Genomic DNA, 15399 nt, shown 5'->3' on the forward strand with positions numbered 1-15399 from the left:
CAAACAAACCCGCGCATACGTTTTAGTTAAAGTCAAACGATTTTCTAGCGTATACAACGTGCCTTTAACGTGTCTCAAACTTATTTTTAGCGCGTTAAATGCCGGGCGTATGTATAACGTGCGTGTATACGCTAGACACACGCTTGAGCTGGATGACAATTTTTATGCAGGGACGTCAAGTTGGTTACTTATTTCATATTCCCTATTCGTTACTTATTCCTTATTCCCTTTTCGTTACTTATTCCCTATTCCCTTTTCGTTACTTATTCCATATTCCCGCTCATGATTCGTTACCTATTCGTTACTTATTCCTTATTCGTTTCCTATTCGTTACTTATTCGATTTTTGATATCCTTCCCCCTTTTTGTCGAGCCTTCGACTTTAGTCGAAAAAGCGAGACTAAGCGATCCTGCATTCCGTCGTCGTCGGCGGCGTCCACAAATATTCACTCTGTGGTTAAAGTTTTTGAAATTTTAATAACTTTCTTAAACTATACTGAATTTCTACCAAACTTTGACAGAAGCTTGTTTATGATCATAAGAAATTATCTAGAAGTAAATTTTGTAAAAATAAAATTCCATTTTTTCCGTATTTTACTTATAAATGGACTTATTTTTTCTGCCAGAAACAAAACATTCACTCTGTGGTTTAAGTTTTTAAAATTTTTATAATGTTCTTAAACTATCCTGGATTTCTACCAAACGTAGACAAAAGCTTGTTTCTGTTCATAAGATATTATTCAGAAGTAAATTTTGTAAAAAAAAATTAACTTTTTCTGTATTTTACTTATAAATGGACTTAGTTTTTCTTCCAGTTAACATTACATACAGTCTGCAGTTAAAGTTTATAAAACATTTATTAGATTCATCAACTATCCTGGATTTTTTTTACCAAACTTGGAAGCTTCTTTCAATCAAAAGACAGTATCGAGAGGGAAATTTTTATTGATGTTTTTCCTCATTTTTGTTGAGTCTGCGATTAACAGCAAAAGTAGGCGAGACACTGGGTTCCGTGGAACCCTTACGAATTTTTAATTGTTTATAGTCTTATCTCTGGTTATAGTTTAAATTTGTTGAGGTAAAATGACCTTTTTATGATACAGGGTATCAGTCGAGCGCTGAAACGGGTACATATGTTCGATTAGGGTTATTTCACCTCTAAGAACCGACAGTTACCACCAGAGACACAAAAATATTTCGCTTATCTGTGTGCTTTTAGACCTGGCCATTGATGTCAGACCACACTGAGTTGTTACGACTGCCAGAAGGTAAGCGTGCAGCGTTAGATAACAACCAGTATATAGCTGCTGTTCTAGGGGACTTTTCGAAGGTCTTTGATTGTCTACCACATCAAATTCTGCTTGATAAATCATCACCATATTATATATGGTGTCTATATATGGTGTCTTTTTTCATTCTATTTCACTTCTTAAATCTTATTTCACAAACAGGAAACAACAAATTAAAATTAATAGTATTCTTAGCAGTTAGGCTTACATTCATAAAGGGGTTCAGGGTTCTATCCTTTGGCATGGCAATTCTGTAACAATAAAAATTACAAAAATAAAAAGAGCAAGAAATAGCACTGAGGTTTGTGTACGAAGACCATTCAAGCTCATATCAACAGTTGCTTGAAAAGGTTAAGATGCCTTCTCTGCATATTAACAGACAAATATCAATGGCAATGGAAACTTTTAATATAGTTAATGAATTAGTACCTACATGATCTATTAAATGTAAAATATTGTAATTTAAATATTCTTTCAGATATAATAAGATACTGGATATAACACATGTAAAAACTACACAGTTTGGGTAAGAAAAGTTTTTAATTTGCAGCTGCTACTCTGTGGAACAGGGAACAGCCTACATGACCATTTAAGGACTGAAAACCTCATAATACAGTCTTGGAATGGTTCAAAATGCTGTTTTTCTGCAAACTAGAACACTAATTGATACTGATGAAAAAAATGTGCACCTAAAAATCACCAAAAAAAAACCCTAATGAGGGGTTCACACATTGCCGATTATTGCTCCCGTTTGAGATCAGACAGCGATACGACACGAAAAGTGAAAAAAGTCGGATTAGTATCCTCAATTATCTGGAAATGTCCTATTATTGTCTGAACGCAGTCGTTTTAGTTCGTTGCGGATTCCTACTGGTCGGGAAGCAGTGGCGGATCTAGCCATTTTAAAAAGGGGGGGGTTCCCAACCTAGAGTAAAGGGGGGGGGGGGGGGTTCCAACTATATGCTCCCATTCAAATGCATTGATCGGCCAAAAAAAAGGGGGGGTTCCAACCCCCGGACCCCCCCCCCCCTGGATCCGCCACTGGGAAGGGTCCGAATATTTCGGCAAAGCACCCCGAAAGTTAGGTGCGTCCCGTAACATTCGGGGAAACTCAGCCGATTTTGTCTAGTCAGATTACAATAGACTAGATTACAATAAGATAAGATAAGATAAGCGGATTTAGAACGGGATTATCTGGATACACTCGTTTGGAAACGGTTGAATATCGACGCTTCCTGGACAATATCTGATTGGTGTCGTGATTAAATTATTTTTTTTACAAATTTTAATTAAAGTTTGAATTTCCATCCACGATTCATAGGATCTTGATCAGACTTTTACTAAATTTTAATCGGGAATGGTTCTGTCAAGGACGGCAGTTCGTGAATGTGTGAACTCAGCTTAACAGAAGTTGGCGTATGTTTTTGATACGGCTACAGAAAGGTTAAACTTGTGTTTTTAACTTGAACAGATTTCACAATACTGTATAGTATTTAGGCTTCATGGCTCATTAGACAAAATGCCTGACGGCTATGTTTTTGGGCACTATATGATTTGGCGGAATAGTTCTTTTGTTCTAATTTGTGAACACTTTATCATGGAATGCATTTTGAATTACTAGTTACACGAAACAGGCTGTTCACTTAGGATACATATCACTTTGGTTGAAAAGTCTCTTGCATAAAGTAAGTTTTATTCTTTCTTTAATGAAAACATGTTAACAAATTAATGGAATAGTAATAGAAGTTTTGCACAAAATGTCAAGTTTATTTTGGTGGCTTTTGAAAACGAGTTTATAAAAAGACAATCCATAAAGAAGATTTAACATTCAAATTTCATAATTCAATAATCTGCTTTCAATTTGTTACACTACTATATTTTCCCTGGCGGGTCTACTCGACCCTCACGGCCTGCGTGTTTTTTTTTTTATTGTTGGTGTAAATCGAGTTGAAATAACATGCCATAGAAATAAATAGAAATAAAAAAAAAAATAGATCTATAAAGTATTATGTAGTATAAACCATATTCAGTGCTTGACAGGATTGTATAGTTGAGTCTATCATTTTTGTTGTACTGACAACTATTAATTAGGGCCCCGCCTTTAGGCGGGTCGCCCTATAGTGATCAGTCTGTCCGTCCGTCCGTTCGTCCGTAACACTTTAACTTTGTGTCCGCTCCATATCTAGAGAACCATTATGATTTCATACTTTATACTTTACATGTTTATTAACCACCACCAGAGGGCGTGTCATTATGTATGTACAACTTCCTAGGTCAAAGGTCAAGGTAAAAAAACTTTGGTTTCAGTTGACAACCCTGTGTCCTGTGGTGAAGATCGTGTCCGCTCTATATCTTGAGAACCGTTATGATTTCAAAGTTTATACTTGACATGTATATGAACCAACACCAGAGGGTGTGTCATAATTTATGAACGACTGCCTAGGGCAAAGTTCAAGGTCAAAAACTTTGGTTTCAGTTGACAACCCCATGTCCTATGGTAAAGATTGTGTCCGCTCTATATCTTGAGAACCGTTACCATTTTAAAGTTTATACCTGAAATGTATATAAACCAATATCAGAGGGTATGTCATAATTTATGTACAACTTCCTAGGTCAAAGGTCAAGGTCAAAAACTTTGGTTTCAGTTGACAACCCCATGTCCTATGGTAAAGATCGTGTCCGCTCTATATCTTGAGAACCGTTATCATTTCAAAGTTTATACTTGACATGTATATAAACCAACACCAAAGGGTGTGTCATAATTTATGTGCAACTTCATAGGTCAAAGGTCAAGGTCAGAAACTTTGGTTTCAGTTGACAACCCCATGTCCTATGGTAAAGATCGTGTCCGCTCTATATCTTGAGAACCGTTATCATTTCAAAGTTTATACTTGACATGTTTATAAACCAACACCAAAGGGTGTGTCATAGTTAAGTTACAACTTCCTAGGTCAAAGGTCAAGGTCAAAAACTTTGATTTCAGTTGACAAACCCATGTCCTATGGTAAAGATACAATTTTTTAATGCACATTATTCACAGCGGGGCCCACAGAGATGGCTCCCATCTCAATGATATCTAGTTATTAATCATTTCAGGCTGGGAACAACCCATCAATGTAATGACTATCCCTATTATTGTTGTACACTTCAACAATATTCAAGTGATATAAAAAAAAATTATTGTAAAAGTCACTTTGTACAAATGAGCACATAATTATATTATTTGAAGAAACTTTACCCAAAGAACCATAGGCGGGTCCAAAGGGGGGGGGGGGGGCTTTCTTTTGAAAGATTTGGTTGATTGTATAGGGATTCACTGAAGCTAGACTGTAGTGCCCCCCCCCCCCCCCCCCTTAGGACGGTCAGCAGTCCCCCTTTATGATAAGTTCTGGATCTGGTATTATATTGTCAAAACATGTCCAAAAATTTTCCCCCTTTTAAGTTTTTCTTCAACTTTTAGTAAAATGTCACCCCATTGACTGATGGACAGTCCCAAATTTAAGGGTTATCTCCACCTGGGGGTGGCAACCTGTATATTAATTTGTGTAGGTCCTGCAAAAACCATGAATGCTACAACAAAATCATATTTTATGGTCACTATGGAAATGTGCTACATGCACAATATGTGATGTAAGCTAAGCATTATTTTGAATTAATTAACTTGGCATGTTTTTTTTCCATATGATTTCTGTTATCTAAAAATGCCAAGCAAGCTATAGTTATGAAATTATAAATTTAACCTAATGAACAGATGAAAAGGAACAATTTTAATTACAAAAATGTCAAGGCACAGGTCATCAACAAAAATAACTTTTCAGGAGAACTAGATAAGTTTATTTTACATGCCTTCATGACAGAAATTTTAAATGCAAAATAAAAAAAGAATGAAATTTCTGCATGAAAATTTCAAAGAATTAAGTCTATCAATAAACCAATAAATTAAAAATCCTTGCCTTATTAAAACTCAAATTATTTTATATTTCACAAAAGTAAACACTTTCCCGAAAGAAATTCCTCTTGTCTGATAATATAAACCACCTGAATTTCAGTAAGAGTCAACATATTTATACAGCTGCAGTTTCTGTTCAGAAAAAAGTACTTATTTTTATAAAAGAAACCTGTGTCTTCAAATATATAAAACCAAAATTTTAATCAGACTGATAATGCAATATGTTTAAAGGCTTAGTGGAAGTCCACAATTTGGCACTATATTAAGCACTGAGGCCTCTGAATAATTTGGAAGATTTTGCAATGTGTTGATGACAATATAATATGGATGAAGAGATAATCCCAATGATGGCAATGCAATGCATTGGAATGGAACCTCAATGATACTATTATATTTGTTAACTTTTTTTATGCACCACCTACAATAGTGGAGGGCATTATGTTTCCTGGTCTGTGCGTCCGTTTTCTTCGTCCGTCTTTTCGTTTGTCCTTCCGTTCATCTATCCATCTGTCCCGCTTCAGGTTAAAGGTTTTGGTCAAGGTAGTTTTTGATGAAGTTGAAGTCCAATCAACTTGAAACTTAGTACACATGTTACCTTTGATAATATATTTAATGCCAAATTAAAAGTTTTGACCCCAATTTCACGGTCCACTGAACATGGAAAATGATAGTACAAATTCATGTACTTTTGGCACATTCTTGTTTTTGTCGAGCCTGCAACTTTTGTTGCAGAAAGCTCGACAGGGATAGTGAGCGATCCGGTGGTGGCATTAGCTAACTTCTTAATAAGCTTTATATTTTAGAAGGTGGAAGACTTGGATGCTTCATACTTTGTATATGGATGCCTCATGTTACGAAGTTTCTGTCAGTCACATGTCCAATGTCCTTGACCTAATCTCTATGATTCAGTGACTAGTGTTATAAAAAGTTAAGATTTTTGCCTAATGATAAATTATCTCTTATTATAAGTAATAGGATAACTATATTTGGTATGTGCGTACCTTCCAAGGTCCTCATGCCCGTCAGACAGTTTTCACTTGACCTTGACCTCATTTCATGGATCAGTGAACAAGATGAAGTTTTGATGGTCAAGTCCTCATCTCCAATACTATAAGCAAAAGGTGTTGCATATTCAATGTATGAAAGGACTGTAAGGTGTACATGTCCAACTCAGGCAGGTAACATCTGACCTTGACGTCATTTTCATGGTTCAGTTTCTTATACTGTTTGCAATAGGTCTACTACATTTGGTGTATGGAATAATTGTAAGGTGTACATGTCTAGCTGACAGGTGTCATGACCTTGACCTCATTTTCATGGTTCAGTGGTCAAAGTTAAGTTTTTGAGTTTTGGTCTTTTTTTTTCTAATACTATATGCAATTGGTCAACTATATTTGGTGTATGGAAATATTATGATCTATATGTCAGTCGCACATTTTTTATTTGACCTTGACCTCATGTTCATTGCTCATTGTTAAGTTTTTGTGTTTTGATCTGTTTTTCTTAAACTGTAAGCAATAGGTCAATTATATTTGTTGTATGGAAGAATTGTTAGCTGTACATGCCTGTCTGGCATGGTTCATCTGACCTTGACCTCTTTTTCATGGTTTATTGCTCATTGTAAAGTTTTTGTGCTTTGGTCTGTTTTTCATGAACTTCATGTATAAGCAATAGGTGGATTAACTATATTTGTTGTATGGAAGAATTGTCAGTTGTACATGTCTGTCTGGCATGGTTCATCTGACCTTGACCTCTTTTTCATGGTTTATTGCTCATTGTTAAGTTTTTGTGTTTTGGTCTGTTTTTCATGAACTTCATGTATAAGCAATAGGTCGATTAACTATATTCGTTGTATGGAAGAATTGTCAGCTGTTCATGTCTGTCTGGCATGGTTCCTCTGACCTTGACCTCTTTTTCATGGTTTATTGCTCTTTGTTAAGTTTTTGTGTTTTGGTCTGTTTTTCATGAACTTCATGTATAAGCAATAGGTCAATTAACTATATTTCTTGTATGGAAGAATTGTCAGCTGTACATGTCTGTCTGGCATGGTTCATCTGAAGTTTTTTTTCCTCCAAACTTTAATTTATATTTTTTAGTATCATTACAAAGTTATAAAGCATGGAAATTGATAAGAAAGTGTTTGTGGTAATTGAAGTAGCACATCAATCCAACTGAACAATGTACTAAATCTTTTAAAAATAATTTGTATGATTGTGAAAGTGAGACAAACTTTCACCAGAGACCAAATTTGTTGAGGTTTGTAACCAATACAGTTCACACATAGTATGACCTTCAACACAGATCAATATATCCCATATACATAAAGATCTGATTTCTATTAAATTCCCCCCCCCCCTTTTGGGTGACTGGGGACTAGAAATATCAGGTCACCATAGGGCTTTCTCAAACTGGAAGTAAAACCCTCGTTAGAGTGGGGCATTAATATCACTGCATGCGGTAAAAAAACATGAATGTTAAATATGATGCATTGTGTACAGAGTTCAGAACTCTGTGGATTAAAAACCCTTGCTTATAAAACGTTATGCTCTCTGAGAGGTTAGTAGGTGGCATAAAATATTTTTCATAGATTTTATTTTTTAAATATTTCAAAAATAATATTGGTCGCTAGTAAAAAAATCTTTAGCCTGCCAAGACGTAATGAAATTTTGAAGAAAAAAAAACCCAACAAACTTTCGCTCTCTTGCTACCCTTTTTTTTGATAAGTGTAAGAAGAACTAGAAATTAATTTGTTGTGGCCTTCAGCATATCATGTTTTCTAAAAGTTTGTTACCCGAGTGATATTCAGGTCATCTTTCATTGTAATATCACTTCCTGAAAGTTGTGAATTATGGGCCGCGTGAATGTCAAAACTTTTATTTTAGATCATTTGAATTCTCGTTGGACTGTTTACTCATATTTCAGGGAACATATTATGGTCCAACATTAACTCCAAAATGCTTTAACCAATTTGCATTAATTCTTTCAATCTTTATAAATTTTAAATTTTGTGTTTTATATTAAAAGTCACGAGATTTTATTTATAAAAAATTGGGGATTTTCCCGTTTTTCAGACAATAACTCAAGTGCTTTGAGCAGTTTTCATGAAATTTGGTGACAGGTTTCTACCTATTAAATTAAACCTCCTTTAATTCTTTTTTTTTAAATTTATAACATTGAGGACTTATGGAACTTTATTCTTTAAAAAGCGTCCAGCTTATCATGCGCTCTTGGCAGTCAACTCTGAATTTTTCTTACCATTGACAATTGGAAATCTTTTCTCTAATTTAGTCTAACAGAACAAAAGAAAAGTTTCTGATTTTCAATTTGGATATCTTCATAATACTTTGATTTAAGTATATTTTTATTTCAATTACTAACTGTTTTCTGTACATATAAGAATAATTTTATTTTGTATTACAGATGGATGAGCCCAGATGAAAGTTCAGTCACCTACAGGCCGACGATTTCATTTAGTTGCCAGATAATGATGTAAGTATTTGCTCATTACAATTGTATTTGAAACCATGTTAAAATTTGTTTGATAATAAAAATAGTTTTCAAATCAGTTGGAGAAGCAGCTTTAAAAATCATTACAAATTAGTCCAAAATTTCTTTTTCAAATTTATACTCGAATGAAATGTATTTTATAATTTATATTATACAGTAATACAATTCTTTATAGTTACTTAATGTCTATAATATATGTTCTAATAACTTGAAATCAACATTTTACAACTCATTTTACCCCCTCCCCCTTTTGAAAAAGGAGGGGAGGTGGGGGTAGGTAATACTGTTTTACCTCTGTCTGTCGGTCATCAGTTCATCAGTCCTTCCGTCCCATGAATATTTTTCATCTCATTTTTCTCAGGAACTACAATACAATGATTTCTGAAATTTAGTTTGGGGGTAAATATATATATCAGCTATACCAAGTGATGCCTTTTCAGATTCATCTCTAAGCAACTTCCTGTTTACCGAACACGTGTATCATTTTACACCTAATAGCCAAGTTGAAAATTTGCGCCACTTTTTTCTCAGGAACTACAATACAAGAATTTCTGAAATTTGGTTTTAGGATTTATACATAAGTCAGCCTGCAACATAGGGATAGTGATCAGGTGGCTGTGGAGGCAGTGGCGTTAGATAACTTCTTAAAAAATTTGTATTTTAGAAGGGGGAAGATCTGGATGCTTCATACTTTGTATATGGATGGCTCATGTTACGAAGTTTCCGTCAGTCACATGTCCAATGTCCTTGACCTCATTTTAATGGTTCAGTGACAACTTTTTTGTAATTTTGAATTCTCCCTTATTATAAGTAATGAGATAACTATATTTGGTTTGTGCGTACCTTGCAAGGTCCTCATGCCAGTCAGATAGTTTTCACTATGACCTTGACCTCATTTCATGGATCAGTGAACAAGGCTAAGCTTTGGTGGTCAAGTCCATATCTCAGATACTATAAGCAATTAAAGGTCTAGTATATTCAGTGTATGGAAGGACTGTAAGGTGTACATGTCCAACTGGCAGGTGTCATCTGACCTTGACCTCATTTTCATGGTTCAGTGGTTATAGTTAAGTTTTTGTGTTTTGGTCTGTTTTTCTTATACTGTATGCAATAGGTCTACTATATTTGGTGTATGGAATTATTGTAAGGTGTACATGTCTAGCTTGCTTGTTTCATCTCACCTTGACCTCAAATTTACATGATTCATTGGTCACAGTTACGTTTTTGAGTTTGGTCTTTTTTTCTTATACTATATATGCAATAGGTCAACTATATTTGGTGTATGGAAATATTGTATGATCATTATGTCAGTCACACAGGTTTTATTTGACCTTGACCTCATTTTCACAGTTTATTGCTCAGCATTCAGTTTTTGTGTTTTGGTCAGACTGTTTTTCTTAAACAATAAGTAATAGGTCAACTATATTTGTTGTATGGAAGAATTGTTAGCTGCCTGGCATGGTTCATCTGACCTTGACCTCATTTTCATGGTTCGTTGGTCAATGTTTAGTTTTCTTGGTTAAGTTTATGTGACAGTTGTTATAAAGCTTTATATTTAGGACTATCATCAATGATTAGTAAAGAAGGCAAGACATTTCAGCGTGTGCACTCTTGTCCTGGTTAAAGTTAAGTTTATAGGACAGTTGTACTAAAGCTTTATACTTAGAACTGTCAACATAATATCAATGATTAGTAAATAAGGCGAGACATTTCAGGGTGTGCACTCTTGTTGAAATTTTAATAACTTTCTAAAACTATCCTGGATTTCTACCAAACTTTGACAGAAGCTTGTTTGTGGTCATAACATAGTACAGTATCCAGAAGTAAATTTTGGTAAAAAAAAAAATCCTGTTTTTCCCATTTACTTATAAATAGACTTAAGTTTTTCTGCTAGGAAACATTACATTCACTCTGTAGTAAAAGTTTTATACGACTGCAAAACATTTTGCGGTCGTATATTGGTATCACGTCATCGTCGTCGTCAGTGGCGTCCAAAGACGGATGGTTTCCAGATAATAACTTTAGTATAAGTACATGGAAATCACTAAAATGTAACACAATGTTTATAACCACAAAAGGAAGGTTGGGATTGATTTTGGGGACCAAAAACATACATTTATCTTGTTTCAGGACAATAAGTTGTGTATAAGTATTTCAATTACTCTGAAATTGTATCATAATGTTCATACTATTTAGTAGAAGGTTGGGATTTCTTGTTAGGGTTATGGGGCAAACAGTCAAGGAATTAAGGGCCATAAAGGGGCCAAAAACAAGCATTTGTGAAGTTTCAGGACAATAACTTATGTTTAATTGTATGGATCTCTCTGACATTGTACCACAAGATTCCATATAATGAAGGGAATGTTTGGTGTCAGTCTGGGGTTAATATCCCTAAACATTTAGGAATAAGAGGCCAAAAAAGGGCCAAAAAGAAGCATTTTTCTAGTTTACAGACAATAAGTGTATGGATCTCTCTGAAATTATACTACAAGGTTTCTTACTACAAAGGAAAGGCTGGAATTGAGTTTTTTGGGTTCTTGCTCGAAGGGTTTCAATTAGTTAGGGGCCAAAAAGGGGCCCAAATAAGCATTTTTAGCTAACCTGGCCCAAAGGTCAAAGTGAGCTTCTCTCATCACTTGGCGTCCGGTGTCGTCCAGCTTCATTAGCTTTTACAAATATCTTCTCCTAAAACTACTTGGCCAAATTTAACCAAACTTGGCCACAATCATCATTAGGGTATCTAGTTTAAAAAGTATGTCTGGTGACCCGGCCAACCAACCAAGATGGCTGCCATGGCTAAGAATAGAACATAGGGGTAAAATGTAGATTTTGTCTTATAACTCTGAAACCAAAGCATTTAAGGCAAACTTACATGGATTAAAATTGTTTATCAGGTCAAGATCTATCTGCCCTGAAATTTTCAGTTGAATTGGACAAGGGCTTGTTGGGTTACTGAATTGGTAATTTTACTGAAATTTTGCCGTTTTTGATTTATTATCTTGAATATTATTATAGATAGATATAAACTACAAACATCAATTATGTTCAAAAAAGAAAGATCTACAAATAAGTCAACATGACTTAAAAGGAGTTATTGCTCTTTATAGTAATTTTTTACCAATTTTTCGTAAATTTTTGTAATCTTTCACAAAAATTCCTCTGCAACTACGGGGCCAAATTTAACCAATCTTAGCCACAATCATAATTAGGGTATCTAGTTTAAAAAATGTGTGCGGTGACACAGCCAACTAACCAAGATGGCTGCCATGGCTAAAAATAGAACATAGGGGTAAAATGTAGATTTTGGCTTATAACTCTGACACCAAAGCATTTAGAGCAAATCTGACAGGGAATTAAATTGTTAAAAAAATCAATATCTATGTTTAATAATAATATAAAATATAATAGTGTTCAGCAAAGTAAGATGTAGAAATAAGTCAACATGACCAAAATAGTCAGATGACCCCTTAAGGAGTTATTGCCCTTTATAGTCAATTTTCAACAATTTTCATTACCGGTAATTTTGTTAATTTTTACAAAATATTTTCCTCTGTTACTAAAGGGCCAATTTTATTATAGATAAAGAAAATTTTAAGAGGCAAGAATTTTCAATAATGTAAGATCTACAAACACATCACCATCACCAAAACACAATTTTGTCATGAATCCATCTGTGTCCCTTGTTTGATATTCACATAGATCCAAGGTGAGCGACACTGGCTCTCAAGAGCCGCTAGTGGTAGTTTTCAATCAATAACTTATCTTTTTAAAAGTGTATAAATCTCTCTGAAATGATACCACAAGTTTCCATACTACAAAGGATGGTTATAGGGGGTAATGGAACAAATCATTAAGCAATAAGGGGCAAAAAAGGGGGGACAAGGGTTTTTCTGGTTAAAAGACAACTTAAACTTTAAAAGCAGTGTAAGTAGCATATTAATCTATTGTTATAAAAATTCATAATATCTAATAAAATTTGTAGATTTAGCTAATTAAGTCCTTATTTTTGTATAAAGTAACATTTGTTTATAGTGGAAAATTGTTTTAACATTAAATAAGATTCAATTTAAAATTGCTTGCTAGTCCCTCTCTCCCCCTCATTAGATAACTCTGGTTCATTTCCCAATCAATCTATCATGAAGGGACGATCAATAATTTGATTTTGATTTATAGTCTTTTTCAAAAATGATAAGCGGTTCTTTATATTGGTACGTTATCATTTTAAACGTTTCAAATTTATGAAATGATATTCGTACACCAATGTTCTTGATTCCCCAATAACAAAAACTGAAATATATTGAATTGATACATTTTGTAATTATTCAAAATTATATCAGAAACCTAAACTTAATTATAAAATAATGAACCTGTTAAAGGAAGACAATACTCGCATAACTGTTTCGAATTGGCACATAATACAACGGAATTTCACTCTTGCATACAAATGGCACATCAATATAATAAAATTGCACCTGCAATCGTGATTCATCTTCAATGATGTCATCATTCTTAATTATAAATATAATAAAAAGTTGTTAATTCTATAAATAGTGAAGACTAATGAAAGCTAACCCACTGTAAAATATTTCTTTGCAATTTTTTAAAACTTCCTCAGAAAAATGCTCGAGCCACTTGACTTTCATAGCTCATAATTAACATTTTTACACAATATTTAAATAAAGTAGCTAAAGATTATTCGCTTCTCAAAGTGTAAGAAGCAATAAAAATCATATGCTGCACCATCTTACCCAAATACAGATTTAATTAAGTTCTGAACATTTCGACATTTCTTCGTTTGTTTTTATGAAAAACCTCTTTTAAACAAATCACAAGTACGTGTAAAGATCTGACTAAATACCTATATCCCGATATCGTGAGGTAAATTTGCTAGTGTTTGGGAGGTAATCCAATTAAAATTTTAAGAATACTATTAAAATTATCCTTACTTGTGGAAAGATCTGCAATTGTTCTCTGAACAATTGGATTTTAAGATTCTTTATATTTTTTATAGCCTATAGAAAATATATAGCATAGGTAACTTCAAAGAATCGAAAGTGATGTATGTTTATCTATACTGAGCCAAAAATGTACAGCAACAAAAATATGAAATTTTATTTTATTAAAAAATGATAATAAAAAAATGGAATTATGACATGTCAGAAGCAACATGAATGTTTAGCACTCATATTCATTAGGATATTTTTTGTATGGAGTGCGGGAGGGTCAAAATGCGGAAATGAGTATAGTGTTATTCAAAATCAATTTCTCTGCCATGTTCTAAGTTCATCAATAAAGGATTGGCAGGAACACCAGCAGCTACCCTTAGTCAATGCACTACTCTTGTGGCCAGAAGAAACTTACCAAATGTTGACGTAAAGCGAAGGTAGCGCTCCTCCCTTGACAATGGTTGTTTTTGGTCTACGACATATCGACCTATCCTGTGCTGTTGCAATTTGTTAATTTCTGTTTGCTAGTCCCTAAACTGTTGACTTATGCACATAAATCGAGCTACGATGTCAGCAACACTCATGTTGGCATCAACCATTCCAAGAGCCATCTGACAGTCATTTTCCGAGAGACATAGTTGACGCCCCATGCAATTTTTTCAAACTTTTATGTGTTTTTCTTACCAATGGTGTGTTTCTGAACGTGAGTGCAAAAAAAAAATCCGTTTTAAAAGTACAGGTACAGATGGTAAAACATCAATTACACATGCAACGCTGCAACGGCATGAAATCAATCACCTGGCAAAAAGCTGTTTAAAAACTGTTTAAAATTTCAGGTAAAACTAAGGATTATATCAATGATGTTTAATAAAAAAAAATCCAGAAACAACAAAAAAAAAAAGAAAAAATAATGTGGCTAAACTTTTTTGGCTCAGTATATTTCATTTTTATGTTTTCATATGTATGGTGTTTTTTTCTTTCTATTTTCTATAGGTGTATTTCTTTTTTCTTTTTTTATTTCTATAGGTTACTTTAAAGAATTATAAGTGAAGTATGGTTATCTATTTCATTTTATGTTTTAGGTGATGTCCAGGATCAGACAGTGAGGTAAGTTTTGATAGGATTGTGTGCATGTTTGTTTGTCTAAGTTTCCTCTTAGTAGGCCGCGTTCAAGGATCGGACGGACAGGTATGTTAAGATAAGATTGTGTGTTTGTATGCCGTTTGGTCCAAGTTTCCTCTAGGTGGCATCAAATGATTGGATAGACAGGTATGTTAAGATAAGATTGTGTGCATGTTTGTATGCCTTTTTGTCCAAGTTTCCTCTAGGTGGCATCAAAGGATTGGACGGACAGGTATGTTAAAATAAGATTGTGTGTATGTTTGTATGCGTTTTTGTCCTAGTTTCTTCTAGATGGTGTCAAAGGATCGGACAGACAGGTATGTTAAGATAAGGTTGTGTGTATGTTTGTATGCCTTTTTATCCAAGTTTCTTCTAGGCGGCGTCAAAGGATCCAACGGAAAGGTATGTTAAGATAAGATTGTGTGCATGTATGCATTTTTGTCCAAATTTCCTCTAGGTGGCGTCAAAGGATCAGACGGACAGGTATGTTAAGATGATATTGTGAGTTTGTATGCCTTTTTGCCCAGGTTTCCTCTAGGTGGTGTCAAAGGATAGGACAGACAGGTATGTTGAGATAGGATTGTCTG

At 34.2% G+C, this 15399-nt stretch overlaps 1 long non-coding RNA gene across 1 annotated transcript; it reads left to right on the forward strand.

Annotated features, from left to right (window-relative positions):
• The first annotated feature begins 2838 nt into the window (after window positions 1-2838).
• On the forward strand, window positions 2839-15397 carry LOC139521689 (uncharacterized). Its single transcript, XR_011664051.1, has 3 exons — window positions 2839-2973; window positions 8658-8726; window positions 14773-15397. It is a non-coding gene; the product is annotated as an uncharacterized lncRNA (long non-coding RNA).
• Window positions 15398-15399: the final 2 nt, after the last annotated feature.

Source organism: Mytilus edulis, chromosome 4 (assembly GCF_963676685.1).
Source record: "Mytilus edulis chromosome 4, xbMytEdul2.2, whole genome shotgun sequence".
Classification (NCBI taxonomy): domain Eukaryota; kingdom Metazoa; phylum Mollusca; class Bivalvia; order Mytilida; family Mytilidae; genus Mytilus; species Mytilus edulis.